The sequence below is a fragment of the Camelus ferus genome, chromosome 9, assembly GCF_009834535.1.
Source record: "Camelus ferus isolate YT-003-E chromosome 9, BCGSAC_Cfer_1.0, whole genome shotgun sequence".
NCBI lineage: Eukaryota > Metazoa > Chordata > Mammalia > Artiodactyla > Camelidae > Camelus > Camelus ferus.
The window spans coordinates 28,558,906-28,574,778 of NC_045704.1; the positions used below are offsets into that span (position 1 = coordinate 28,558,906).

The following is a 15,873-nucleotide window of genomic DNA, read 5'->3' on the forward strand; positions in this document are numbered from 1 at the left end:
AATTGATATATAATTCACATGCCAGAAAGTCCAGCACTTGGTGGGTACAATTCAGAGGTCTTTAGTATACAAGGCTGTGTAACTGTCACCACTAATTCTAGAACATTTTCCTCACTTGCAAGAGGAATCCTGTGTTCATTAGCAGTCACTTTCCCTTTCTTTCTCCCCCTAGTTCCTAGTAACTGTCCCCACCATCTTTTCTATCTCTATGGATTTGTCTTTTCTAGACATTTTATATAAATGGAATCATATAATGTGCAGCCTTTGTATCTGGTTTCTTTCACTTAATAATGTTTTACAAGGCTCATCCATGTTATAGCAAGTTTCATGTTTTTATGGGATAATATTCCATTGTACTGATATGCCATCTTTTATTTATTCATTTATTAGTTGATGGGTATTTGGTCCGTTTATACTTTTTGGCTATTATGAATATGAGTATTATGATATGAACATTCATGTGCAAGTTTTTGTGTGACACAGATTTTCAATTCTCTTGGGAATATGCCTAGGAGTGAAATTAATGGTTCATATGGTAACTCTATGTTTAACTTTTTTAGAAACTGAGTAGATTGATTTTGGTAACTGCTTTTGTACAGCTTAATGCACATAAGCATCTAATGAGGGAATGATAAAAGCCATTGCCAATGCATGTAAAAAAAACAATGCAAAGGGAAACAAAAAAAAGAAATCCACAGCTCTCATAAAGCCAGACTGCACTGGGTGTTATGGCCTGTGGAGGTCTAATTTAATTGGTCAGTGTTCTTTTACAGAGCTGCATTAAGGAGGTAAACTTTTCTGAGGTTATGTGCAATTACGTTTCAGCTGTCATTCTCTGGATTAAAAAGATAAATTCTGGTTTTCAAAGTGGACAGTGTGGTGTAAATGACCTAAATGGGATAGCCTGACTTGTGCTTTAGTGCACTTTATCTTCCATGTTGGAGATCTATGCCTCTTTGAGAGGCAAAACAATGGGCCCTGGCATTTTGCTGTAAGCTGTGTTTTTTAGTGGCAACAAAAAGCACAAGGGAGTAAAACTGCCTATTTCTGAAAAAGGGATAAAAGATGCATAGCTACTTTACAAATGGAAGGTGAGAGGCAGTTTTTTTAGTTCCAAATTGCAAGATAGGTTATTTTTAATGAGACATGTGATTTAAAAATAAACATTTATTAGACTAGGTAGCTGTCACATGTTAGTCAACTTGGAGGAACCTAGACTCAATTACTTGGCTATCAATAGACACAAAACACAAAAATACCTTGTAATTTTTCCTTTACTGAAATGAAATGACTTCACTTATTTCATATGTACCTTTTTTCTAGAGGATGTGATTAAAGTTGTGATGACCATCAGTAAGTACCTTCTCTTAAACTCTTAAGTTCTCCCCTCTCTTTCTCTACACTTCCTTCCCTTTCCTGCCTACTCAAGACTGCACTTCCCAAGCACACCTTTTAAATAATGTTGACAGTTCCATCTCTGTAACTTCTTTCATGTATGGCTCTTCAGGCAAAGCAGAATACATTCTTTTTAGCAATTATTTACTGTTGTGTAACAGTTTTACAAGGCTTACAACTGTAACCATTTTATTTCTCATGATTCTGTGGGTTGGCTGGGCTCACTCACATGGCTGTGTTCAGCTGGTGGAGCAGGTGGATGGCTGAGTGGGCATCTCTCCTTACAGTCTTTAGATTGGGCTTCTTCGCATGCAGGTCTCAGAGCAGCATCCCAAGAGGATAAGTCTTAAAGTCTAAGAGTTTATCAAGGCTCTACTTGTGTCATGTTTGCTGATGTCCCCCTGGTTAAGCAGAGTGAATGTGGAAGAAGACTATATTATGAGTCACTGGGGTCTTTAGTGTAGCAATGTGCACCTCAATGTTCGTTAAGGTAAATTACATTCTTTATTCCTTCTTCTCTTTGCTTTTTAGTTTGGGAAGTTCCTATTGACATCTTCAAGCTCATTGATTCTTTCCTCAGCCATGTCCAAGCTGCTCCTGAGCCAACCACAAGCATTCTTCATTTTTGTTAGTGTTTTGATCTCTAGCATTTTTTCTTTCCCCAGCTGAGCCCTTAAGGTATTAAGTATAGTTATCTTAAACCCCTAGTCTTCTAATTCCAAAATCTCTGTCATAACTAAGTCTGGTTCTGATGTTCATTTTGTCTATTCCAACTGTGTTTTTTTGTTTGGTTGTTTTTTTTGTTTTTGTCTTTTATCATGCCTTGTAATTTTTTGTTGAAAGCTGGACATGATGTATCATGTAAAAAGGACTAAGGTAAACAGGCCTCTAGTGTGAGGTTTTATGTTTTATGTTCACCTGGCTATGAGTTACTCTGCATTTACTGGTAGCTGTAGCGGTAGGTGCCAAAGGCTAAAATTTCCCCTAGCGCCCTTGTTTTTGTCTCTTCTGTTATCTTTGGGTTTCCTTAGAGACTCCTCTTTAAGTAGGGGTTGAACCTCACTCAGCTGTAATTCCCTGTTATCATGTAGGAGGCTGATGGATGTGGTGGTAAGATGTGGGGGGAGGGTAAATGTTCTCTAGTCCTAAGATAAGGTCGCAGGTTTTGAGTGAGCCTATGATGACCTTCCTAAGTGCATCTCAGGTTCTTTCTCCTCCATGCACAACCATCCTCACAGGTGAGACAGGAAAGACCAGGGGGGCTAGAGCTGGGTATTTCATTTCCTTCAAGCCAGTTATGGCTCTGGTGAAAACAAAGATGGTTAGGTTTTGATAAAATGATTTCCCTTGAGGGCAGGTCTTTGTTAAGCAGAACAGTAGCTACAGGAGTATTTGAAAATGTTTATTTTTCCCCTTCCTCCTGATAGAAGCACAAGGGGATTTTTCTAAGATCTTGACCCTGTGAACCTCATGTGGCTCAGGGTTAAAAATCATGAAAGTGTGGGGTCCCAGAAGGCTGGGCCTCCAGGAGTTTTGAATCTCTTAAACTAGTCTCAACCTGAGTGTCCAGCAATTAGTCTTTAAATGTTCCTTTAGCCTTTAAGTGTTCCTGCCAGTGGCTGCCCTGAGCTGTGGCTTCTGCTCTGGTAAGCTGCCATTTTATGCATTTGCCTGTCTTTCCAGTTTTGGGGACAGTGGTTGGCCCTGTGTCTTCAATTCTCTGATGGATCTAAGAAGAGTTGTTGATTTTTATTTTGTTCATCTTTTTTTTTTTTTTTTGTGGGGGTGGGTAATTAGGTTTATTTATTTATTTATTTTTAGAGGAGGTACTGGGGACTGAACCCAGGAACTTGTGCATGAAAGCGTATGTTCTACCGCTTGAGCTATATACCTGCCCTGCTACCTTTTTTTTTCCCTTCCCCATTAGTGGTGGGGGTGAGAATGGGAGTATGACTTCTAAGTTCTTTACATGTTGGGCTAGAAACCAGAAGTCCCCAACACTGTACTTGTTAAGGGGATTTTTCACTCATTTCTTCATTCATCTGTTTTTTCTTTCTCTGTCTTTATTTTAAAATATAGTTCAAGAAATGGGCAACCAGGCTTATTTTACATTGTTTACTGGTTTTTAAAAAAATAAGTAATTTTGAAATAAATTAAGTAGTATTCATATTAGGAATTACTACTTTTATAAATATACATAATTAAGTAAAATATATTATAATGATTAGTAAATTGCTCACTGAATTAAATTTTAAAATAACAAATATTTTGTGTAAAGACCAATGACTATACTAAATTCTAGGCCATTTGCCAAGTTACACAAAAACACTAGAACAACTACATGAAACCAGTGGGAACATCTGTCTAGGATACTAGAGTTTTCCCTTAATGCACTTACGAAAGTAAAAAGAAAATATTCAAAGATATTATAGCTTTTATGTGTACAACAGATTTTAAAAATGTGAACAAGATTTTCTTGATTGTCAAATTATTTCCTTTTTGTGTTGCTTCTAATAAAGTTACATTTCTCATGTTTTGACTTTGCTAATGCTATATCTACATTACTTCTTGTTCACTTCTGATCCATTTGTCCAGCATTTCTTCAGATGAAGACTTCCTTTCAGTCCACAATGGTCTCTTCCTTCTTTGAACTCCTATAGGACATTTGTTGCCACTAATTTGACACTTACTGCTTTGTAATTACTATTTAAGAAGATATTTTAAGAAATATATGTCTAGATCCTGAAATATAAAGTAGCCATGTCAATATTTTTGCACATTCACAGCACCTGGCAAAGTATCATTCTCAGTTACAGGTGAATAAGGTGAAGGGTATCAAATTTTTAGGAAGTCTTTTAAGTAATGACATGGAATCCTTGCTCTTTCTTAAGACTCCACTCTAGACACCTATGTCTCATAGAAGGGGCCTCTGAATAGTGAAGTCAGTCATCTTCCAGAAAGTTATTAGTCTTCTGAAGAGTCTTTCAGTAGTGGCTTATCATCTTATTTTTTTCTCTCCAAATAAACTGTAGACTTTTTGAGGATAATGAACATATTTCATACTTCTTAAAGTACCTAGGATTATAGCTTGTACTTATATGTTCAATAAATATTTTAAAACTAATAATAAAAAATATTCACAGAGCAAATCACTGTCACCGTGGAGTTTACTGTCTACATGCATAGCCCTGACCCTCAGACAACGTACACATTACAAATGCTCTTGAACTTTTCATTGTCAATTTCCAATCACTCTCTCAGTAATTTCTATTCTCTTACTCTTGTGTCTTTTTTACTTCCTCATACTTATTTTATAGATTTGTCCTTATAAATTTCTTTTTGATGTATTCTTACTATTCCTAACCCTTATTTAAGCTCATGTCTTCTTTAGTAAGTTAGGTGGAAGGGTTGCAAAGTCACTCATCTTTGAAGATAAAGTATATCTAAGTTTTATAACCCACTATTGTTTCACTGAAAGAGGTTATCACACAAAGCAGTGGTAAGGAAGGACTCCTGATTGTCCTCTCCAGGAAAGGACCAATTTAAATAAATAACAGAGTATTCCCAGTTTCCCCCTCCTATCTCTTGGCACTCCTGGCACTGCTGTCATTCATATCACTTATTCCTATGCCTTCATCACCCACTACACTGTTACTATTATTACTTTAAGCAATCTAAAAGTTATTTTTTAGATTAACTAAAAAATAAAACATCTTATTTTATCTCCATTTATCTCTTAAAGAATATTTATTCCTTTCTTATGTAGATACGAGCTTCTGAGTCCTTTTCACTGAAGAACTTCTTTTAATATATGTTTCTGGAGATCTGCTGGTAATACTTCCCTCAGTTTTTGTTGACCTGACAGTTTATTTCTCTTTCATGTTTAAAAGATAATTTTGCTGGGTACAGAATTCTATGTTGGTGTCTTTTTCTTTCAACACTTTAAATATTTCATTCTCTTTCTTGCTCGCATTGGTTTCTGACAAAGAAGTTGGCTGCAATTTGTATCTTTATTCTGCTATATACAGGTGAGTTTTTTCCTCTGGCTTATTTTCAAGATTTTCTCTTTGTGTTTGGTTTTCTGCAGTTTGATTATAATATGTGTAGGTACAGATTTAATGTTTATCCCACATGGCATTCTCTGCGCTTCCTGGATCTGTGGTTTGGTGTATGTCATTAATTTTGGAAACTCTTGGATATTATCACTTCAAGTATTTCTTCTGCTCTGTTCTTTCTTCTCCTCTGATACTCCTATTATATATGAAACTGTCTCACAATTCTTGGATGTTCTGTTGTGCTTCCCTCTCCCAATTCTTCTTCTTCGTTTTTTTTTTTTTTTTCTGGCATTGCATTTCAGCTTAGGGAATTACTGTTGATGTGTCTTCAAGCTCAAGATTCTTTCCTTGTCCATGTCCCTTCCACTGATGAGCCCATCAAAGTCATTCTTCAATTCTGTTACAATCATTTTGATTGTTAGCATTTCCTTTAGATTCTTTCCTAGAATTTCCATCTCTCTGCCTACATTATCCATCTGTTCTAAGATGTTGTCCACTTTTTCTATTGGAGCCTTAACGTATTAATCATAGCTATTGTAAATTTCCTATCTGATATTCCAAAATCTGTGACATATCTGAATCTGGTTCTGATGTTGGCTTTGTCTCAAAATTCAGACTGTGTGTCTGAGGTAGTGAGGGAGGGAAGAATTCTATAATCCTGTGAACAAATTTCAGTAGGCATGTGTCCCTGGGCTGTGCGCTTAAGAAATGGTTCTTAGCTTTCCATGCGCTCTATGCTTAGGTAAGACAGGAAGCCTAGAGGAGCTGGTGCCATTCCCCATGAAGTCTTTTTCCTTAGAAATGAGGTTTTGCTATCAAGAATACTCTGGGCACGTAAGGGGATCTTTTCTGGCTTTTCATGCTGAGAATCTAATGGAGTTCCTGGAAGTAAAACCCTTGAAAGTGTGGGGCCAGTTTTAATAAATATATGACAACATTATTTTCTCTGTTTTCAGTCCCACTGATTGAGAATTTTGAGTTAGGGTAAGTCAAGATGTGATAAGCTCTGTAGTATAATTTCTTCTTATAGGGCTTAGAGATTACATTTTGGATAGGTAGCAGTCTCAGACTATTGTTACTGATTTAACTTTAAGAAAACAAAATATTGGTTCTGCCACAGTGAATCAAGTCTTATAAAGAAAACACAAAATTATTCAGCCATCAACAATAAAACTCTCTCATGTTTTCTATACATTTACCTGAAATAGTTAAAGGATGAGTAACTTTGAGCTAAAATATCAGTCTTCAAATTTACCAGTGTACTAAAATGTCACATTGAATTACTTCAAAGTTGCACATTTACAACTCAAAAAATTTAAGTTGACTTCAATCTCAGGGGGGCCAAGCTAATTATTCACTTGCACATTTCTTCACAGTAGAGGTTACAAATTAGAAATAAGTAATATATAATAGTTGCCCCCTAGGAAAATTATATCCCTTTAAAGAGATAATAAGAAAATGTTGATGACATTAGTAACAACAACATAAATTTGTTTCCTATATTGTCTTCTTAAATGCCATTATACTCAAAATAAAAACATCCAGTTGCTGGGATATGGAGAAACTGAATGAGTTATCATAGATTATTTAGGTCAGCGGTCCCTAAATACCTATTAAAATTTACACTGAGAAAAAAAAAAAAGAAAAAAAAGAAAAAATATAACACATAATTCAAACTATTCTTAGCAATAAAAAATCTTATTGATAGTTCTCAAGATGTGGTCCCTGGACTCCTGGACCACCCTCTGGGAACTTGTTAGAAATGAAAGTCTATGATCTCACATCAGACCCACTGAATTGAAACTTTGGTGGTGGAACTCAGCAACTTCCATTTTAATTAGTTCTCTAGGGCACTGATCCCATCCATGAGGGCTCTGCACTCGCGACCCACTCATTTCCCAAAGGCCTCATGTCCTAATACCATCACACTGGGCATTAGGATTTCATCATATGAGTTTTGAGGGAACGTAAACAGTCTTTCACACATCAACAGCACACGAGGGTTCCAATGTCTTTAGACCCTCACCAACACTTGTTACTTTCTGTCTTTTTGGATACTAGCTATCCTAATGAGTGTGAGGTGGAGTCTTGTTGTGGCTTTGATTTGCATTTCTCTGATGATTAGTGATGTTGAACATCTTTTCATGTATTTATTAGCCATTGGTACATCTTTTCTGTAGAAATATCTACTCAAGTCCTATGTCCATTTTCTAATTGTTTTTGTTGTTGTTGTTGAGCATCCCCGATGATGTAAGGTTTCTGCCCGAGGCAATACCTGTATCTTAGTGCTTTCCTATTACAGTTCATTTAATAGTTACAACTGCATAGCAGCCTTTCAGATAACTACTCATTCACAAGGCTTAGTATGAAAAGAATTAATGCTAGAAGAACATTAAAGAATATCAATAGACTTTTATCAGTGAAGAAATGCTAAATATTAAAAAAATTAATTAAAAGCTTTTAATCTTTTTGTTCTTTATATTTAGATCTCTAATCTGAAAACTAAGTCTGAGTTTGCCAATGTTGTGGAGTAACTTTTCTGTTTTTAATGGTAAGAAGTCCTTCAGACCACTCATGTCTCCTTCCCTAAGCTCCTTGAGTGTATTAAATGGTATCTTCTTAGGTGAAAGAGATAATTTAACTCAATAATGAACACCCATTCCATCTCATTTATTAAATTATTCAGATACCACTAAAAGAAATTCTAAAATATATATTGATTAAAGAATAGGTGCTTCCTATTAACTAGTTTAATGTAAAAGAGTAACAATAGCTTCATATAAACGTTTGCAGGAGCACTATTTGGTTCTTAGTGTTCAGGCCATGTAGTAATTGTATCAGCATAACCTTCAGATATAAGCAATAACTGTTATTTCTGTTTTGTACAGTAAAACTGCCAGTACTGTGTATTACTGAAAATCTTTAAAAAGTAGTTCTGTTTACATGGACAAGGTTTAAATATACTAAGGGAGTCAAAATGATACACTGAATAGAACAATCTATTCATCCATTTTAACATAAGTATGGTCAAGTTCTTTGATTAAAATGACTGTATTTAATTATAGTCCTAATTGTTGAAAATGTAACTTTTTTGGTCTTAAATGAAGAATGCTAGAAATATTAGTTGTTTCAAGGTGAATCTGTTATCTTCCTCAGAATGTATATTAGGAAAATGGAAATCTATCTTCATTAAGTCAAGGAAGTGGACAGGAAATTTTATACCTAATACTATAAATGAAGATATTCATGTAAAATGTTTTGCACAGTGCCTGATCAGAATAAGTACTAATCACTGTTGGCTATTAATATTACTTAAGAGTAGCCCTTAAGCCCTAGGTCACAAAAGATAATGATGATATCCTTCATGAACAAACATCAGTGTGTCAGAATCACTGGGTTAGTAGACTCTTTTACTATCACTCAACTACTAAGTAAATAAAGTAGAATCAGTAACCTACCAGAAAGCAAGGAATGTATTCATTACCTAAGTGCTGTTTCTGATATCGTTATGAAAAAAAAAAAAAGATTACGAAGTAGAAAAATCATAAGCCTAAAGCAATGAAGCAGAAACAGAAACATCATAAAACAACAGTTTGGGTTTGTTAAATTGTAGTCATCATTGCATTTTACAGAGTTATCATGGTTTAAATAGAAATGAAACAAAGATTGTTAGGATGACTTCCTTTTTAGAATACTCCAAGCTTTTATAAGATGACATTGAAAAATACTAGAGTAGTGCTAAGAATGTGTGAGTTTTGTAGTTAGACAGTCTTGAGTTTAAATCCAGCTTGACTAGTTAACAGCTGAATGACACAGCTAGATTTCTTTTGCTCTTACAGCCTCAGTTTCCTCAGTTAACTAACTATGAGGGCTGCCATGTAAGGACCCTGTGAAATTCAGTGAGATAACATGTAGTGGGTCTCGAATAGTGGCCAGCACAAGGCAGGGACTTCACAATTATAATAAACATCCACACATCTAGTAATTTTAATTTAGTTTTTACGAACTATTTCCAACTTTTATATTAGATGTTTAAACATCTGCTTACAACCAGATAAGAACTGTCACTATGATCTAGTTTGGTTAAGCTCAAGTTTTCTGTCTTAAATCTTATTTTAAACAAATGGAAATCTTAGTACTGGTTTTATATAATCATTCATTCAACAAACTACTTGGGTGTCCTAGAGTGGGCAGTGCACAGAAAGACAAAATTAGGTATAGAACGCATCCTCAATGAGCCTACAGTATTATAGACAAAGCTGCTGATACAAGGCAGAGTGTGGTAGGTGCTGTATGGAGAGGAAAAACGTAAAGTTCTATTGACCATTTGGTGGAAAGAGAGTTTATTTCCAGTTTTGAGAGTGGGGTTAGTGAAAGACTGATGGAACAGTGCTAATATTGTCATATTTGGAAGTTCTGAGATACAAGAATGGGGGAAAGGTGGAGATTGAAAGGGTAAACAAAGGCACCGATCTTTGTTCCATTCCTTCCATTAAAAGTGGAAATAGCTAGATACACTGGAAACTAAGCTGGACATGTGTGGGATGCATCAAGAGAATAAGAAAAGATAAAGGCTGTAAGGCTGGTAGGTAATGTAGGATTCAATTACAGAAGTGCTTGATTCTCAGGCAGTAGGGAGTCACTTAGGGATATAAAAAGAGCTGTGCTTTAGGAAAAAACTAGATTTCTAAGAGATCTCAACATTCTAGAAGCTAATTTTTGTGTTATTGAGGATAAACTGTTCAGACAATTGTCTGTGGGAGTAGTGTGGGGAGCTAGGAGGCATTATTTTGAGCAGGCACAATCTAATTATGGGTCTGTATCATGTTTTGTTTTCTTTGTGGTCTAGAAAGTCCAGATCAGTACAGGAAAAAACACATGAGAGAATAAAAATTTAGAATTTGTTTCAGGATAGAGCTAACCTAAAAGAGGAAATACTTATGAGTAAGTTGCTAAAAATATAATCTGTAATTAAACCAGCAATCTCTTCTTTAAGCTTACTTATTTGACTTCACCTTATACTGCATCTCTAATGAATTCAAGATAGGGAGTGGTGACAATTAAGGAGATGCAAAATCTAATTTTTTTCAAATACTATTCTATTTCAATTTTAGACTCAATTTATAGTAAATAATTCCTTGTATTGGCAATATTTTATTTAAGCATGCAAGAGAAAATCATCTCAAGAATTTTATTTCATTCTTGCACTGTTCAATGTGTACTAAGCGCTTCCTATGCTACAGGCATTGTACAGATAATCTATTTGTGAATTTCAACCTTCGCTGCAGCACTCAGCAGCTTTCTGTCGTTCGTGTTGGGCACAGCTGAAGTTAGAGGAAAACACGGATACTGAACCGTGAAGTCCTTAAGTTACACTTAGGGATGAGAAGGAAAACATCAATGGTATTACTGAGTAATGAAGGAGATTCTAATCAAATTCCTTCATACTAAATATACTTGTACATTAGACAGAGTTTGTTGAATAATTTACAACTTGTGGGATGACAAAACATTTGCTAGCAAAGGCCACAGAATAGACAAATTATATTCTTTTTCTCACGTTCTGTTCCCAAAGCTGGTATGTGGCAGTTTTCCCTTCAGTATTAGAATCTATATTCACTGCAATACAAGACTAGAACTCAGTTTGTAAATAGAATTTCATGAAGTAAATCTTTTATTTTTATTGGCAATACAATTCTTTCTTTTGCTTTTCCAGAATATGACTCTGACTCATTTGCGTCTGTGCAGATGGGATTTCTAATTGCTGAACAGTTGAATAATTTGCAAACTTTCTTATAGTTTCTCAGACTTTCTGTATTTCTTGCAATTAATTAATTCAATTTACAATGAAATAAAGAGGCTATGTTGGTACTGCTTAGAGCTATTCCACATTTTCCCTCCCTCCCCTTCGCTCTTTCATTTCAGTGAAAAAAAAATCACCATTATTAGCCAAGCCCCTCATTTTTATCTCTGTGGACTTGGGTACTCCTGTCAGATCTTTAGTTGGTGTGAGATTAAGGGAAGGGAATGATTCTTCTTGCAAGAAATCCAGCAGGGCATAACAACCCTTTCCACTCTCTTTTGTTATGAATTATGATTTTTGACACTAAAGTATGCCTGATTACGTACTGCTCAAGCTAAAATTTTGGGGTATGACAATTTAAAATGTGATGAGTGATTAAAATAAAATGACTCAGGACTAAAAAAATTCTTTTATGGATAATTACATGTGGATAAATGGAACATGACTATACTTTAAAGATAATTTCAGAAAATACGTAGGCGAGGAATGAACATAAAGAATGCAATGCTTTTTGACACTAGAAGATGTAACTGCCAATTACTGATTAAAATGGAGAAACCTGAAAGGTTAAAATTATAGAAAGACAATGTGCTTATGTGTCACATCATTTTCCTCAATAATCTAATGTTCACGATCAACATGAATTCTGTTATACCTTAACCCAAAAGCTTCTTTGCCCTTAATGCTCAGTCTTCCACACATTTTAACTGCTCTTGTATTTGAGGCATATGATAAAGGGTGTATAGTGGAGAAAGGTTACTTATGTTTTTCTTAGATATGTTAACAAATAGTAACTTTAGAGGACTAAAGGGAAATAATTTTATAACAGCAAGGACAAATAAGTAATTTAAGAGGTAGAAAAAAAATTCTTGGTCTAATAGCGTTATTATTCAGAAATGACCAACAACACAATAATCCACACAGTTTGGCTTACATGCTCCAATCTACTAAGTTCTTATCAAATATTTGGGTCCTTATTGCAGATCTATGGCTCATTTACACAAGCAGTGCGTGGTTATTTAGAAAATTAATGACTCCTCTGTAATGTAATTATCTAATAACATTTAACTGTTTAGGCTTTTGCCAGGAAGTAGAGTAGGACCACAGAGTACTGGTAACAATGATAAGGTCTAACTACAAGCAAAAAGGATAATTATGCTAGGCCTTTTTTGAATAACACTAAGTAAGGCATGTTATTGTCTCTGGCAGTGGCTTTCAAACATTTTTGACCACAGCCCACAATAAAAACTACATTTTATGTCATCACAGTAGGAACATAGATACACAAATCTGAAAACAAAACTGTGATAAAACTTTGATGAAATAATACTAAATGTTACTATCTGTGGTATACTCTGATATTTTCTATTGTTCTCTTTTATTCTATTTAATAAAAAGCCCTTATCAGAAGCCACTAAATTCATTTCATGACTCACTAATGAGTAGTGACCCTTAGATGCTCTGTAAGAAAACAAAGGCTGCAGCTTCTGAAGTATATAAAGGTGGTTGTTCTCTTCCTAGAGTGGAAAGTTCCCTACTAGTGGGACTGGATGGGTTGGAAAGTATGGCTTAATCAAGCAACTTTTTTTAGACAACATGCTTAATTAACATTTAAACTAGGGATTTTCATTCTTTAAAATCTGGGGCAGTTTTCATAAGAGTACTACCTAAATCAATTAAATTAAGTGCCACTTCCATGTTTAGAACATATATTTATGCGCAAAATACAGCATATGCTTGAAATCTTTTAAAAACATTTATTATTATTTATTATTAATATATTTCTCAAATTAAAAGCAATGTATGATCAGCTTAGCAAACTAAAATGCAAAAAAATAATATAGAGAAGAAAATCCCACAGCCAAGAGACGACCCTGGTAACATTTCTAACATGTCATTTTGTTTTTATGTTTTTCCTACACATGAGTACACTTACACACACATGTGGACACACACACACAATTTGGATTATGCACATAGATACACTTCCTTCCCAAATGTTATATCGTAAATACCTGTTCATTTCATCAAAAATTATTAAAAAATATTTTATAGTCTGGAAATTATTATAAAATGACATAATTTATTTCTCTATTGTTGGACATTTAGATTTTCTGTTTGCTACAGCTTTTTATTTTGTTTATGATTTTAAGCCATGAAAATTTATGCATTCACTTGATTTATACATTCAACTGCAATTTATCTTTTCTAAAGATACTTTCTTCTTTGCTCTTATGCTCACAAATTCCTTCCCAATCCAGGGAAGACGTAAATGGTTAATTGAGTCAGAATAAACCCAATGTTCCATTATTGTTTTGGAGTAGATTAAGAAGAAATTATGCTAAGGAGGTATTCTTCCACTCACTTAAAAAATCAGCAATGAATAGTGAATATTATTAATTGGGTTTTAGAATCTAGTAAGATAACTTATTAGGTGCCACTGCCTGGTTTGTAGTATAGGTTCAATAAATATATATGTTTTAAATGAACAGAAATCAAAGATTAAAAAATATTTTCTAGATGTAATTTTAAGAGTAATATTTTTGGTAGGCTCCAGTTTGTTGTAAAATTTATCTTTTTTAAAAAATAAAAAGGACTGAAAGTTGTAAATAGTTCCCGAAGTATACCAACTAGGAAGTGAATCTCTTGAAATCTTGCTCCCATATGATACATGTTAACAGTCTGATGAATATTCTTCCAGATGTGTTTTCTATGAAGTGAGAATTATTCACTTAACTGCACTTAACTTAATATATCACATGAATCATATATATCTTTGTTATATCATATATATACCTTTACTGTTATATTGTTATATTATATTGAAAAATAAACAGAGAATTATCTAGCTATTGTATCCACATACAAAATAATCCCAAAAGAAACTAGAACTAAAAAGAAGAAATTTTGCTATTAGCTACAACATAGATAGACCTTGAGGGTATTATGCTTAGTGAAGTAAGACAGACAAAGACAAATATTGTATTTTTACTTATATATGGAATCTAAAAAATAAACAAATGAATACAACAAAACAGAAACAGACGCATAGATACAGAGAGGAAACTAGCACTTTTCAGAGAGAAGAGGGGTTGGAGGGGGCAAGATAGAGGAAGGGGATTAAGAATTAAAAACTACTAGGTATAAAATAAATAAGATATGTAGTAACCTATAATGAAAAAGAATGTGAAAAATATATGTATATACATGTATGACTGAAACATTACTTATATACCAGAAACTGACACAACACTGTAAACTGACTATACTTCAGTAAAAAAAAAATAAATAAATAAAAGCAAAAAAATAATGTACAGCACAAGGAATATAACCTTATAATTATAGTATTATAAAGATTTTAAATGGAGTATAATCTATAAAAATATCAAGTCACTATGTTATATACACGAAATTAATATAACATTGTAAATCAACTATATTTCAATTAAAAAAATCAGGACTAGCTATGTGAACAGACATGGAAGAATTTATCATTCTATTAAAAGAAAGGAGGAAGGCAGGTCTTTAAAAAATTGATCTATTGCTATAATAACAAAGAAAATTACTCCATTTTAAACCATCAGTGCATTCCTGAGATAACCACCTACCTGATGGTCTTAAGTAAGCAATTCTTTCAAAATACAGATGAATTTAAATTGTTAGTATTTTAGAGAGCATTTTTGACTGGTAATTCACCAGTGAGCCAAGTTTTTGGTTTCGGGTATGCTGGCTTTGCCTCAGTTATACTAGCTTCATAAAAATGAAATAAGTCAACTTCATCTTTTTTTCCTGTGTTTTGAAACATCTTATCTAGCACTGAAGTTATCTGCATCTTGAACGTCTAAAAGAAGTAACTTATAAAAGATAAAATCAGCTGATCCTAGAATCTTTTTTATACAGTTTTATATTTGAATTAAAATGTAAATAAGTGATTTGTTCAAATGCTCTACATCCTTATTTAAATTTCTTTGACTGACTGTGTTATATTAACCTATTTGACTATACAGTTGACCCTTGAACAACACAGATTTGAACTGCACAAGTCTACTAATATGCAGATTTTTCTCAACAGTCAATACTACAGTACAGCATGAACCACACTTGGTTGAATGGGAGGGTATGCAGGAATGAGGGTCAACTCTAAGTTATAGGCAGATTCTCAACAGTGCAGAGGGTTGGTGCACCTAACTCCCCATGCTGTTCATGGGTAAACTGTTGTGTTTGTCAATTTCTTCTACAGTTTTTTTTTAAACAGTTTTTGTTTTATGGAATGTTTCTGTGCTGAAGCAGTAGCATGACTGACAATATTAAATGTGTACAATTAGCTAAAAAGGAAACTCACGCTAGTATATTATGTTAGGCCACCATATAGAATGAAAACGGCCATAAAATAGTTCTTCCCTTTTTTTGGTCCATATAAAAATGAGGAGTAATAGTAACTCTGTTTATTGAATAAGGCTAGGACTCTAGGAGTCTCAAATAAGCATATTAATATGTTAGGATTCCTGTTCCTTTTCAGAGAATTGAAATTTTCACAGTTGTGTTCACTGATTTGGATCTTATCTCAATCAGCCAGTCATCTGTCAAGAGTAGACAACCTTTCTTAGTCTTATTTCCTTT

At 34.0% G+C, this 15,873-nt stretch overlaps 1 protein-coding gene across 1 annotated transcript in view; it reads right to left on the bottom strand.

The window, feature by feature from the left end:
* ITFG1 (integrin alpha FG-GAP repeat containing 1) overlaps positions 1-15,873 on the bottom strand; it is a 206,926-nt gene that overhangs the window by 21,146 nt on the left and 169,907 nt on the right. The window lies entirely within an intron of this gene.